The 13,914-nt window shown below is 36.5% G+C and overlaps 1 pseudogene; it reads left to right on the forward strand.

Moving 5' to 3' along the window:
• The first annotated feature begins 723 nt into the window (after positions 1 to 723).
• On the forward strand, positions 724 to 2,319 carry LOC123251354 (annotated as a pseudogene).
• The last annotated feature ends 11,595 nt before the right edge of the window (positions 2,320 to 13,914 follow it).

Here is a 13,914-nt window from a genome sequence, read left to right on the forward strand (position 1 = left end):
CTTGCTTATACTTATATCCCTAGTACCTAACACAGTCCTTGGCACATAGTAAATGCTTAACAAATGCTTTTTCATTTAATTCTTTTATTTTTGTATTTTATGATAGTGTGAAACAGTGGAACTTTTACAAAGGAATTTTTAATCAATAAATAATAAAAGAAATCTATGTAAACATTCCCCCAGTAGATGAGATGTAATCTCTTCCACCTCCCTACCATCTCTGCTCTAGAGCACAGTCCCTATGAAGCCTTGAGCTTGAATCCCAGACACTGTCTTCTCAAGCCTTCCCTGCCTGATTTCCTGGCTGTATCATCCAGTCTGCATTCCTGGCCCCAAAGGTATCATGAATTGAACTCCTGGGCCCATGAAGATGACCTCTAGCATTTGAACAGAGGGAAAACAACCCAGAAGAGAAACAAATACTCTTAGGCCAGTGATGGGCAAACTTTTTAAAGAGGGGGCCAAAGGAAAGGAAATGCTCATCTATCAGTCTGTTTCTAAGGCAACTCTTTCGAAGTTTCATTGTATTGTTTTCTACTCATTGTATTAGTCAGATTAGGAATAATGTCCTAGGGCTTGATAGAACATTTCAGGGGGCATGATCTGGCCCGCAGGCCATAGTTTGCCCATCACTGTCTTAGGCCTATTTCTTGGGACTGGGGCAGGAGACAGAGTAGAGGAAGCATATTCTTTCCCCTTTCATTTGCTCAGTCAATGGACTCTATGCCGAGTTTAGCACAGCTACCCAAAAACCCACAGACAAAAATGGCAGAAGAGCATGCATGCTTCAAGAAGCACAAACTACATCAGTAAGGATTACTTTATAATCTACCTAAAAAGCATTTAATATGATTTCAGAACACTTGGGATTTTTATAAAACTAGAAAAAATACTAAAATTCCTTTAGAAGACTAAAAGGTCAAGAATATCAAGAGAATTCATGAAAAAAATGTCAAGGTAGGTGGCCTAACCAAAGAAGTCTCAAGCTGACCTACAAAGCAATAATCATCAAAATAATCTGGTACTGTTAAGAAAAAAATAATGATGAATCAATGAAATAGATCAGGGACACACAATATAGAGTTCTAAATGACCATAGCAATCTAGTATTTGATGATCCCAGCTTTTTTTGAACAATAACTCACTATTTGACAAAAACTGTTGGGAAAACTAGAAAACAATATGGCTAAAAATAGGTATAGATCACTAGCTTACACCTATTCCAAGATTAGGTTAAAATGGATATATGATTTGGAGTTAAAGGATAATACTATAAGCAAATTAGGGGAGCATGGAATAGCCCACCTGTCAGATCTGCGGATAAGGGCAGAATTTGTGACTAAACAATAGACAGAGAATGCTTATTTTGATTATTAAATTTTAAAAGTTTTGTACGCTTCCCCTCCCCCTCCCCACCAACGGACAGCCTCCTCCTCTCAGCACCAGGTCGAGTCATCGCTGTCACCGCCGCTGAAGAAGAGAATCGGTAGCTGCTTCTGTGTTCATCATCTGGCCTCGCTGCCTCACCTTCTGCTGCCCCATCCCCGGCCCTGGCTCGGCCCTGGCCTTATACAAGATATCTGAAGATCTAGCAAAGCAGCTGGCCAGCTACAAGGCTCAGCTTCAACAAGTTGAGGCAGCATTATCTGGAAATGGAGAAAATGAAGACTTACTAAAATTGAAAGAAGATTTTTCAGGAAGTTATAGAAGTAACCAAAGATCTTCTTTCAACCCAACCTTCGAAAACTCTTGCAAGTTCAGACAGTTTTGCTTCTGCTCAGCCCACTCACTCCTGGAAAGTAGGAGACAAATGTATGGCAGTCTGGAGTGAAGATGGACAGTGTTATGAAGCAGAGATTGAGGAGATAGATGAAGAAAATGGAGCTGCTGCCATCGCATTTGTTGGTTATGGTAATGCTGAAGTCACACCTCTAACTCAATTTGAAGCCCGTGGAAGAAGGAAGGAAGGCAAAAGAGGACAGTGGAAATAAGCCCATGTCAAAAAAAACAAAAAACAAAAAACAAAACAAAACAAAAACAAACTGCCCAGCAATGGGAATATAAAAAGAAAGCATTGAAAAAAAAGCTCAGAGAATAAAAGAACTTGAACAGGAAAGAGAGGATCAGAAGGTGAAATGACAACAGTTCAACAATAGAGGCTATTCTAAAAACAAAAAAGGCCAGGTGAAAAGGAGTATTTTTGCCTCACCTGAGAGTGTAGCTGGCAAAGTTGTAGTAGGAACTTGTGGAATTGATAAACCCATGACACAGTATCAAGATACCTTTAAATACAATGTCAGGCATTTGATGCCTCAGTAATCAGAGAAACTGGTGGATTTCATCTCTGCAGGGCTTTACATTTACCTTTTTATCCTTATATTTTTCTAAAGGTAAATTATTTGTTAGGTAGTAAGGAAGAGCCTAATCCTAATTGTCATCATCTTAGTTCAAACAATAGAATGAGGCTTGAAGAAATTGCATTTGATAACTGCTTTTCAGTTGACTTTCTTCATTACTACCATTTTCCCCAGAATTTATCCTGTAATGCAACTTTTGTAGACAGACGCTGCCTAAATACAGCAATTAGATGAAGTGTTTATCTTCCAGTTATCAGATTTTGCCACATACCTAAGAGTTTTATCCTTTCCAAGTCATAACTTGCAAGATGCTTTGAATTTGCCACATATTCCAGCAGCCTTTGGAGCTTCATGGTAAATCACCATTTGCTGACCAGATTTCCAACTTGTTCTAACTTCAGTTTATACTCAAATTGTTGCCATCAAATTATGCCTAGATACAGGTCCATTTATGGATGGCAAAGTTTGTTGTGAAGTTTTTCTCCCCAAAAACTTCTTGAGTCTCTAGCCTTTTTCTGGAATGATTTCAATCCTCTTACACTTTTCATTGAGACTTTATTTTTTGTGAGAAACCATGTTGAGGATCAGCTATTTTTATAAGTTTTATACCTGTTTGCTTTTCTCCTCCATTGACTTTTGCTTCTGGTAGTGGTGCCACCTTTGGATGTGTAATGCTTATATGAGAATAAAAAAAGCTAATGTATAGACCTTATACAATGTAGATATTATTTTTGTAAAGACTAAGGCTGAATTAATGAACAAGAGGACTCTGAACATTTTCAACATTAAATTCTACTGTATTTCTTGTGCATTAATCTGAAAAAATGTTTTGTACAAACAAAACCATTGCAACTACAAAAATATTCATAGAAGCTCTTTTTAGGGTGACAAAGAATTGTAAATTCAGGGAATATCCATCCATTGGAGAATGGCTGAAAAAATAATGGCATATAACAGTGATATTGCTATATAAGAAATGATGAGCAGGATCATTTCAGAACAATCTCTAAAGACCTGGATGAACTGATGTACAATGAAGTAGGCAGAGCCAGGAGAACACTGCATGCAATAATGGCAATATGTAAGATGAGCAGACATGGAAAAACTTGGCTATTCTCAGCAATACCATGATCCATGACAGTTCTGAAGGAAATAAGAAAAGACAAAGAATGCTATCCACCTCTAAAGAAAGAAGTGATAGAGTCTAAATGTGGATCAAAGCATACTATTTTTCACCTTATTTTATTTGTATGTGTTTTTATTTGGGGGTTTTGGTTTTATATGAGTATTATCTCACAACATGATCAATATGTTTTGCATGATCCTACATATATGACCCAGATCAAATTGCTTAATGTCTTTGAAATGGGGGAGGGAAGAGAAGGAAGAGAAGAGAACAATTTGGATATTATAATTTCAGAAAACATGTTAAAGATTGTTTTTAATTATATGTAATTGGTGGGGGGGAAATATTTTGGACCTCAGCCCTGATAAGAGCCATTTGAGTCACCCTGGGTAAATTAGTTATCCCCTGTACCTTCATTTCTTTATCTCAAAAATGAGACTTGTTTCAATCATCTCTAAGGTCCCTTTAGCTCAAAATCTTGTGACTCCGTGATCGTCCCATCTGTCTTCATTTTGGATAAATATTATTTTTTTTAAACCCTTACCTTCTGTCTTGGAGTCAATACTATGTATTGGCTCCAAGGCATAAGAGTGGTAAGGGTAGGCAATGGGTGTCAAGTGACTTGCCCAGGGTCACACATCTGGGAAGTGTCTGAGGTCAGACTTGAACCTAGGATCTCCCGTCTCTATGCCTGGCTCTCAATCCACTGAGCTACCCAGCTGCCCCCTTGGATAAATATTCTTGATAGAAGTTTTGGTTTCAGGATACAAGGCCCATTGATAATAAGTCATTCTTCAACATATTAAGAATACGTACTAGTCTAGTAAAGATTAAGACGTTTGGATGAGATGGCTCAAAAGTTATAGACTCAAAAGGGAAGAAAAAAAAGATGTTGGCAACTGGAAGAAACTATGCTAGAAGGATCCCTAGGAAAGGATGGATACATTGCCAGCTAATATTAAATACAAAATAAGAAAATAAGAGACTATGTTGAATCAGTGAAAGAAGGTTCCACATCAGGTATTCCTTATACTAGTAAAGTCATAGGTTTATATACTTGCATGACCTTCAGGGGATAAATGAATATTTGACATTGCTTTTACTGTTTTAAAATTAGTTTTACAATATTTTGGAAAACATTCTGTATTTCAAGTTGGCTATGTGAACATTCGGTAAGTGCATAACTGGACTCTGCCAGAGTAAACATACTAAGTAGCTCAATAAGCATTTACTCAGTAGTTCTGCTCCTACTGCAACTAGGTAGTGCAGTAGATAGTGTCCAACCTGAAGTCAGAAGGCTCATCTTCCAAAGTTCAAAACCTGCCTGAGATACTTGCTAACTCACCCTAAGCAAGTTAATTAGCCCTGTTCGCCTCAGTTTCCTCATTGATAAATTTAGTTGAAGAAGGAAATGGAAAGCCCTTCCAGGATCATTGCCAAGAAAATTCAAATTGGGTCACAAAGAGTTGGACACAATTAATCAACAAAAAAATGGAGGGAGGGCATCTAATTGGAGATGTCCAATAAGAAGTTGGTGATTCAAAATTAAAGCTCAGGGGAAAGATATAGATGCTGAAGTCATTTGCAAAGACATAACTGAAACCAGTCCAAATTGGTGAGATTATGAAAAATAGGGTATAGCCTACTATTCTTTAATTTTTTAAACCCATATCTTCGGTCTTATTATTGATATTAAGTATCACTTCCAAGGCAAAAAATCAGTAAGGGCTAGGCAACTGGGGTTAAGTGACTTGCCCGGGGGGCACATAGCTAGGAAGTATCTGAGGTCAGATTTGAACACTGGACCTTCTGTTTCTAGGCCTGGTTCTTTCTCTACTAAGCCACCTAGCAATCCTACATGACATACCATTCCTCACTTTACTTCCTTCATGATTTTTTCTCTAATATAAGCAATGTGTGTCTTCTTTCATAATATGATGAACATGGAAAATATATATTGTACAAAAACACATGTACAATCTATATTATATTACCTGCCATCTTTGGGGAGGGGGGAAAGAGGAGTGGGGAGAGGAAGGAAGGAAGAGAGAGTACATTGATTACAAAATGTCAGAAAACAATTATTTAAAATTGTATCAACACATAATCTGAATAAAAATAAAATTTTGAAAAAAATTAAAATAGGGTAGAGAGAAAAAGAAACACCATAAACACAGCCCAGAATGGAGTCTTGATTGGGAGATCCACAAGTTTAGGTAATGGAATGACTTAGCAAAGGAAATTGAAAAGATTAGGCATGTTGGAGGAGAAGAAATGTAAAGGAACAGAAAACATTGGGGTAGAGGGAATGCTCAGAGTATCAAAAACTGCAGAGAAGAAAAATAGGAGAGTAAAAAATAGCTTTTGGATTCAGTTTTTAAGATAACCATGATAACTTTGGTGAGGGCAATTTGAGTGCTAAGATTGGAAGTCAGATAGCAAAGGGCTGAAAAATAATTGGGAGGAGATAAAATAGAAACAAAGATATTTCTAGGAGTTTGGTTATAAAAGATAGCTTCTCATTTAAAATTATTATTCCAACAAAATAGGTGCTAGCGTGCAAAGATAATAGATGTGGAGGAGATGGGGAGATAAAAGTCTAACTTCTTCACCAACCATATCCTCTTACCTCCACCCACGTAGCACCATCCTTTTCTAAATGCAAGTATCCCTCTAGGAAACCAAGCAAGTCTCATCCAACCTAGATTGATCAGTTACATTGCGAAGAAGTCTCATTCTCCATCCTATATGTGGAGAGACTGGGAGAAAGGGACCTCTCATAAGAGGACACCTGTCAGATTTCCCTCAGTGTCCATACCAGAATGAGTGCTTATTTCCTCCTGCTGGTCTTAGGAAAGCCTAGCAGCAGGGAGGAAGAGTCTGTACCCTTCATTGGGTGAAGGGGTAGGAATTTATGGCAGTCATGATCTCATGATTAGGGGATACATTTCCCCTTCTCCATAGCTGCTTCTTGGGTCCTCTGCTTCTAGAACTTCCCTACCTACTTAAAGCTTCCCTGACTCTTGGAGATTTTTTGGGGGTGGGGTGGGGGGAAGGCAGTGGGTTAATGGCTGGGCTGTGTTAGGGTCCTCATTGGGAAAGAGTAATGGAAAGTCAAGGTTTCTTATTGGAGACAAGGGAATCCAACACTTAATTGTAAGGAGGTTTAGGGACTGAAAGTTCTATTATCTTCATACCATTTCCCATCCCTACCATCCACCTGCCCTTGCCGGACTTAGTAGAAAAGGCACCAAATCTCAAAGTTATCTCTTCCAAGGAAAAGAAAAGATGTCAGTATGTGATTTGCCCAGACCCTGGTGAAAGAATAGGGCACAGAGTGCTTAAAGTCTTACCATTCCTGTGGTATTCTCCCTATTAAGGACTAGAGGGATAAGAACCTGCTTCCTCAATGTCTGAAAGACTAAAATAGTTCCCTCCAAATTTGGACACAATAGGAGAAAATTTTACCTATACACTGGCTTTGTTATGTTTCCAGGAAAGAAATACTATGATGACAAAATACCTTAATATAATGGGTATATTTATTCTGAAGAAGGTTAAGGAAGGTAATGATCACTGTCCTTAAATGTCTGAAAGGAGTAAAAATGATTGAATATGTTCACATGGGTTCTAGAGGACAGAACTAGGAGCAACTGATGGAAGATTAGAGGCCACAAAATTGGCTGATAAAAGGAAAAATTTCTTAATATTTAAGGTCCACTCCCAAGAGGAAAGCATTCTTTTGGGGGGAAGGGATTGTCATTTCATTAGAGGTTTTCAAGCAAAGTTTGGATGATCATGTGCTGAACATGTTATCCCTTAGAAGGAAATTCTATTCTCAGATCTTGAAGAAAATTAATGTTGAATTGTATTATTTATTAGTAATATTTCTATGTGTAATAATTTTTCCCTTAGCCTCCCAAGGTCAGGCTGAAAAAGTCTGCTTTCATGCAAAGGTTACTTCCAGCCCCCAGCCTATCTCCACCCCTATTTCCCCAGGCTAACAAACTGGACTGGGACCTTTCCTCTGTTGTTAAGATTTTAAAAGGAATAAAGATAGTGTTGATTAACCATCAATGAACTCTGACATATTTAAGAGTATAGTAGGCCAGTCATGTGGCTGGGGGTGCTGGTGTCTTCCTAGTTTAGGCAAAGACCAACCTCCTCTATAATAAAATAATGAGGGAAGAGTTGATGTCTTTAAATATATCTCCTTTTCTGAAATATCCATCATGAACTATCAGGGCAATCAGAAAGATGGCACACCTCTTTTCAAAGGATAGAGTCAAGACTCACTAGAGGTCTTTCACAGAAAGAGGCTAGTGAAAAATTCATTCTTTGTTAATGGGTTTGCATGTCCCCATAAATAAATAATGTTTCTTGGGTAAATGGCCTCATATTTTTTATTGGTTAAAATCCAGATCTTAAATACCTTCCAAATCTGAGATACTAAGATTCTGCAAAAGCAGGTTTTGGTATTGGCAGAAGGTGGGAATTGGGGGAGAGGAGAGGGGAGATATATTAAAGAAAAAATTAGGGTACTTGGGTGGCAAAATGGATAAAGCTGGGGGGACCTGGGTTTTAATTTAGCCTTAGACACTTCCTACCTATGTGACCCTGACCAAAGCACTTAACCCTGCTTGCTTAGCCCTTGCCATTCTGTCTTAGAGCTGTTAGTATGAGAGAAAGTAAGAGTTTAAAAAAAAAGACAATTCAGCAAAAATATAGGACAGGATAGGATAATGTGTTTAACTGAATATAATCAAACACAAATGGACAAGGTCAAGCAACCTAATTCACTTTAGCCTGGCCACATCTCAAAATTGTGCTAGGAATAAATTTAACAAATACTGTGTTACTAAGAAAATTGATAAGGATATCTTGAAGTTAATTTAATTAATATGAAGAACCCTTCAGATTTTAATCAGGAAATTGTAAGAACATATAGGGGAAAAAAACCCCAACATAACCAAGATGCTCTGATTGCAGCTGTTTTCTAGTCCACATGCAACTTAAATGCTTCACTCTAATAAACCTAATTTACCATGAAGTTTTTGTGTAGCTCAAGACACTGCAAAGAAATGTAAAACCTTCCCAGTCATTTTTACAAGCTCAAATACTGCCCATGAAGTAAATTAATGGAGAGCTGAAGATCATGTCGCCAAAGCAAATAAAATGAATGATTGTGGGGGTGGAGGGTCATTAATGGACATATAACTAAGATTTAAGGAAATGAAAAAAGATGGAGAGGGCCTCAGCTTAGAAACTGACCTCTGCTTTCATCTTTAATTCCTACTTGTGGAGCATGACCAAGATGTATTAGGAGAGTAAGGCCATAGAGTAAGAGCTGGTATACAAGCAGAGCTCAGTTTCTAATCCTCATCCAAATATAAAATTAACTCATTAAAAAAAATAAATAAGTATCACTTTCAGCTTGTTTGACCAGAATATAGAGGAATGTAACTGGGCGTTTAGGGAAAAGTGAATCAATAGTCCCAAAGTGTAGGCCATCTGAGAAAAGAGACTTCTTTGTGCAGTAAACTTTCCTGGAAAACCTCTGGCCTCACCCCTCGAACCCCAGCCCCACCCTTTCTGTGAGACTATATGTTAAAGAGAATTTTTTGAGATGAATAATGTTTTGCCATCAACTCAGTTCTCTTACTAAAGTCAAATTAAGTCAAATCCAAAGGGCTTTGCAAGGGAGGAGATAAAACCAGGCATCTCCTCCTCTCTAGAGGTGTCCCAGAGGTCTGGTCATACAAGGCTATGTTTGTGATAATTCTGGAAATAGCAGTTTAAATTTCTTCTAAGCAAGTCTAGGATCTCTTTTGGTCTAGGGGCACTTTTAAGTTCACCTTCAAGTTAGATTCTAAATTGGCTGAGGTTAGGCCAGAGCTCTAACAGGGATTTGGACAAAGTGGACTTCTCCAAACACCTAAATTGGTCTATATCTAATTCAGTCATCAAAAAAAAGAAAAAAATATTATAAGATTTATATCAGTCTAATTTTACATTCAAACCTAGACTATTTGGGAAAAAAACAACTATCATTAATGGTAGAAAGAATAATGCCTACATCCTTCAGAAAAGGCAGAGTTAATATTAAAACTTAGGAGGGGAGAGAATATAATTTTGTTTCCTTTTTTGAATAAAGTGAAGAGATGGCTATATATTTCTCCCTCCTTTATTTTCCCCTTTTCTCAGTGAGGAGCCAACTGAATAATTGTGTTAACTACTCACTTTAAACTCTCTACATTCCTCTGGGTGTCAGGAAGTTTTAGTCTTTGTTACAAATTATAATTTTGTTTCTATCCTATAAAACATGATAAAACTGTTGATCAATAGAAACCTAAACTGTTGTATTTTTCTTTAAATATTCATGTAGATGTATGGGCATGTATATGTATATATATGTACATATACATATGTATGTATATATGACATTAATATCCAAGTATTCATTCAATAATATTAAATATTCACATAGATGTATATGCATGTATATGTGTGTATATACACACTATATATATATATATATATATATATATGTAAAGATACAATTTGTTCCCCAAGACTCTCTTACCCAGCATCCCATTTGTATTTTTACGTGCAAATGTAGGGAGGATAAAATTTTGGTGTGATCCCACCTCTCTTTCTATTTTTCTGAATGCAGCTGCTGAAGCTGGCTTTGAGCCAGGCAGGAGAATTTATACACATGGTCTTACTTTAGTTAGAAAATTAGGCTTTGAACTTCTATTTCTTTTTTTTTTTATTTCTTCTATTTCAAGTGATTATTAATAAACTTTATAAAATTAATACTTGAGATATTGATAGTAATTTAAATATTACAATAAACACTTCCTTCTTTGAACCAGTTCTGATGAATGAGATTCAAACATTGACCACCATTGACCTAATTTTACCCTTTACTGTAAAAGATCTCCTTTGAGGGCCTCTTATGTGAGAAAATTTTCCCCATCCTACCTCTCCCTTTTCCCTTATCCCAATGCATTCATCTTTTTCACCCTTTAATTTGTTTTGGAGACCATTCCAATATTATCTACTCACACCCATGCCCTCTGTCTATGTAAACTCCTTTTAACTGCCCTAATAATGATAAAGTTCTCAGGAGTTACATGTATTATCTTCCTATATAAAAAGTTTACTTTTATTGATACTTTTATGGTTACTCTTTCAGTTTTACCTTTTTAAGATTCTCTCAAGTTTTATGAATGTCAAATTTTATATTTAGCTCTGATCTTTTCTTCAGGAAATTTGAAAATTGTTTATTTCACCAGAGACATTTTTTCTCCTGAAGGACTATACTCAGTTTTGCTGTCTATATGATTATTGATTGTAATCATAGCTTCTTTGCCTTCTGGAATATCATATTTAAGCCCTCTACTGCTTTAATGTGGATGCTGTTGAATTTTGTATGTTCCTGAATCATTCCTTTTAAATATTTTCTTTTTGACCTGGGACCTCTGGTATTTGGCTATAGATTTCATCTGGGGATCTCTTTCAAGAAGTGTTTGGTGCATTCTTTCAATGTCTGTTTTCCCCTCTGGATCTAAGATATCAGGGCAGTTTTCCTTAATAATTTCAAGAAATACGATATTTAAACTATTTGATCATGGCTTTCAGGTGGTCCAATAGTTCTTAAGTTATACTTTCTCAATTTATTTTTTCCACAACTGTTTTTTTTCCAATGAGATAGTTCAAATTTTCTCTTACTTTTCCAATTATTTTACTTTGTGTGATTGTTTCTTAATATCTTATGTAATTATTAGCTTCCATTTTCCCAATTCTCAATTTTAAAATAATTATTTTCTTCAGCAAGATTCTGCACCTCTTTTTCCCATTTGGCCTCTTCTATTTTTAGAGTTCTTTACTTCAAAGAATTTTTGTATCTTCTTTTACATTAGACCCTTTCCTACTTTTAAAAGAGTTTTTCTTCTTCAGTGAATTTTTGTGCCTCTTTTGCCATTTGGCCTATTTAATTTTTTAAAATGTCATTTTCTTCAGTACTTCTGTGCCTTTTTTTAAATAAACTGTTAATTATCTTTTCATTTTTTATATTACTCTAATTTTTCCCAATATTTCCTTTACAAATGATCTTTTTTAATCCTCCAAGAATTCTTGTTGGTCTTGGGTTTAGTCATCATTTTTCTTTTAGCATTTGTTTGAAACTGTTTTTACATTGTTGTCTTCTTCTGAGTATGTGTCTTGGTCTTCCCTGCTTCCCTTCCCACAGTAGCTTTTATAATCAAATTTTGTTGTTGTTGTTTGTTCATTTTTCTAGTCTATTCCTTGATTTTGAAGCTCTGAAGCTACTGGCCCAAGCTTCAGAATTTTTTTTGCATGTGCTATTGTCTTCAGAGCTAGTTCTAAAGGTCTACAAATTTGGGGGTTGGGGCTTCCAAGGTGATTTGATCCTGGTTTTTAATTCATAAAGGGCCATTAGTCTCCTGCAGCTACTACTGCTAGTGTTCTCTTATCTTTGGAACAGTAATCAGGCCCTCTACTCCCTTATGATGGACTACCATATTATTCTTCTCTGCCCTAGGACTGTGACTCAGAACTGTGTATAGACAAGAGAGTTGCCAATTGGTAACAGTTGTAATGAGTGACAGCAAAGGGTCCCTTGTAATCTCTTTCTGGCCAGTTTGTTTGACCACTTTACCATCTCTTGGCTGAGAGCTTCTGAAACTGCTGCTGCTGCTGCTGCTGCAGCCACTGTTGATCCAGACACTGGTATAGGCAGGCTTTGGGCCTTCACCCTAGTATCAAAAACATCTACTGCCAAACTCCAAAGTTTTTTATAGTTGGAAAAATGGCCCACTCTGACCTTTGGTTGGCTCTGCCATTCCAAAATTTTGTTGTCTTTTCCACCCCAAAATTTAATTTGAAGCATGATTTTAAAGTTGTTTGGAGAGGAATGTTGAAAACATTCATCTGGGTTGCCTCTCATCTGCCATCTTTCATTACTGTTTTCAAGAAATATACTTGGTTTAGACATTGGGAAGAGGAGAACATGAAGGTCAGAGCTAACAATACAAAATGAATTACCAATATTCAACTTTCACAAAATCTAGTGAAAACCTATCCAACATATGTGACTCAAATAGATCACCAGAAGTCTTCCTTTTTTGAAAAAGGACAAAGATCATAAGCCAAAAGAAGTTCATAATTTGGGGAAGTAAAGAGTTGCTTTTGGTCAGATAGACTTGGTCTTCTTTAGTGTTATAGCAGGAATTCAAAAGAAAGTCATAAAAAAAAAGGTGAGGAAGTTACTAGAAAAGATCTAAGTGAAAGGATGAGGAGCATGTTTCCTAGGCATCCTCAGACAGGGCCATAGACTCAGGCATTATTGATAGTTTGGGTTACTAGCATGATCTAATGGCAAAGTGTATTAAAAATACCTTCATTTCAAAGAAAAGTTTGAGACCATTAAAGAAGAGCAACTTCCCATAAGATTGCTTATCTAGTCTATGCTTTCCTTTTGTTTAACTTTGGGTCCATCCCATTGGTTATCTGCATCATTTGTCCAATCTATATACTTGTATATGTATGTGCATATGTGTATTATGTATGTATATGTACATATATATACATAAAAATATATGGATATAGTGATTTACATATATATTGTGCTTCAAATTATAATATATTCATACATATGCATGTAAATAACATATAAGATATGCATATGACATGGTTAAAGTCATAGGGTTAAGCCGTAGCAAGTATACAACATAGTATTTATAGGCTAGTCTTGATAAAACTGGTAATTTGACCTACTTACTCATTGGCACCTGTGAAAATGTAGCCAAAGGACTAAGTACTTTGTAGATTTTGAACAGATATTTGGCTCAGGCTACACCACCCACCTTCCACCTGTAAGAATCAATCTTACTCTTATCTTAACCATATGGGTGATAAACACAGTATATGAGATTCAAATTCCTGAACCTCCTAATAAATATACTAATATATAATGTCAAAGAAGGAAAGGTAAGAACCTCTAGAGGAGCATACAAAAGCAAGTAAACTTTTTATTCATTTATACATTCATATGCATATATGCACATATACATGCCTATATACATGTTGGGAATGAGAAAGGAAGAGAGAGGGAGTGGGGAAGAGAAAAAGGGAGATAGAGAGACAGAGAAAGAGAGAGAGAGAGAGAAAGAGGGAGGGAGTTTTGGTGGGGAGAGTGGGGGAGAGGAAGAGAGGCTGTTTAGGTTCTATAGATTTCCAGCTTCCTGCCTGTTGAAAAAGAGACATTCTTTATTCCTTTTTCTCTCCCACCTCCCACAATGTGAATGATTAAATGACACTCTTTTGATCAGATATTTAGCTCATACAGGATTCTCTGCAATGTATCTAGGCTTGATCCAACCAACACAAGGCTTTCAGCAAACAAGA

The sequence above is a fragment of the Gracilinanus agilis genome, chromosome 1, assembly GCF_016433145.1.
Source record: "Gracilinanus agilis isolate LMUSP501 chromosome 1, AgileGrace, whole genome shotgun sequence".
Lineage (NCBI taxonomy): Eukaryota > Metazoa > Chordata > Mammalia > Didelphimorphia > Didelphidae > Gracilinanus > Gracilinanus agilis.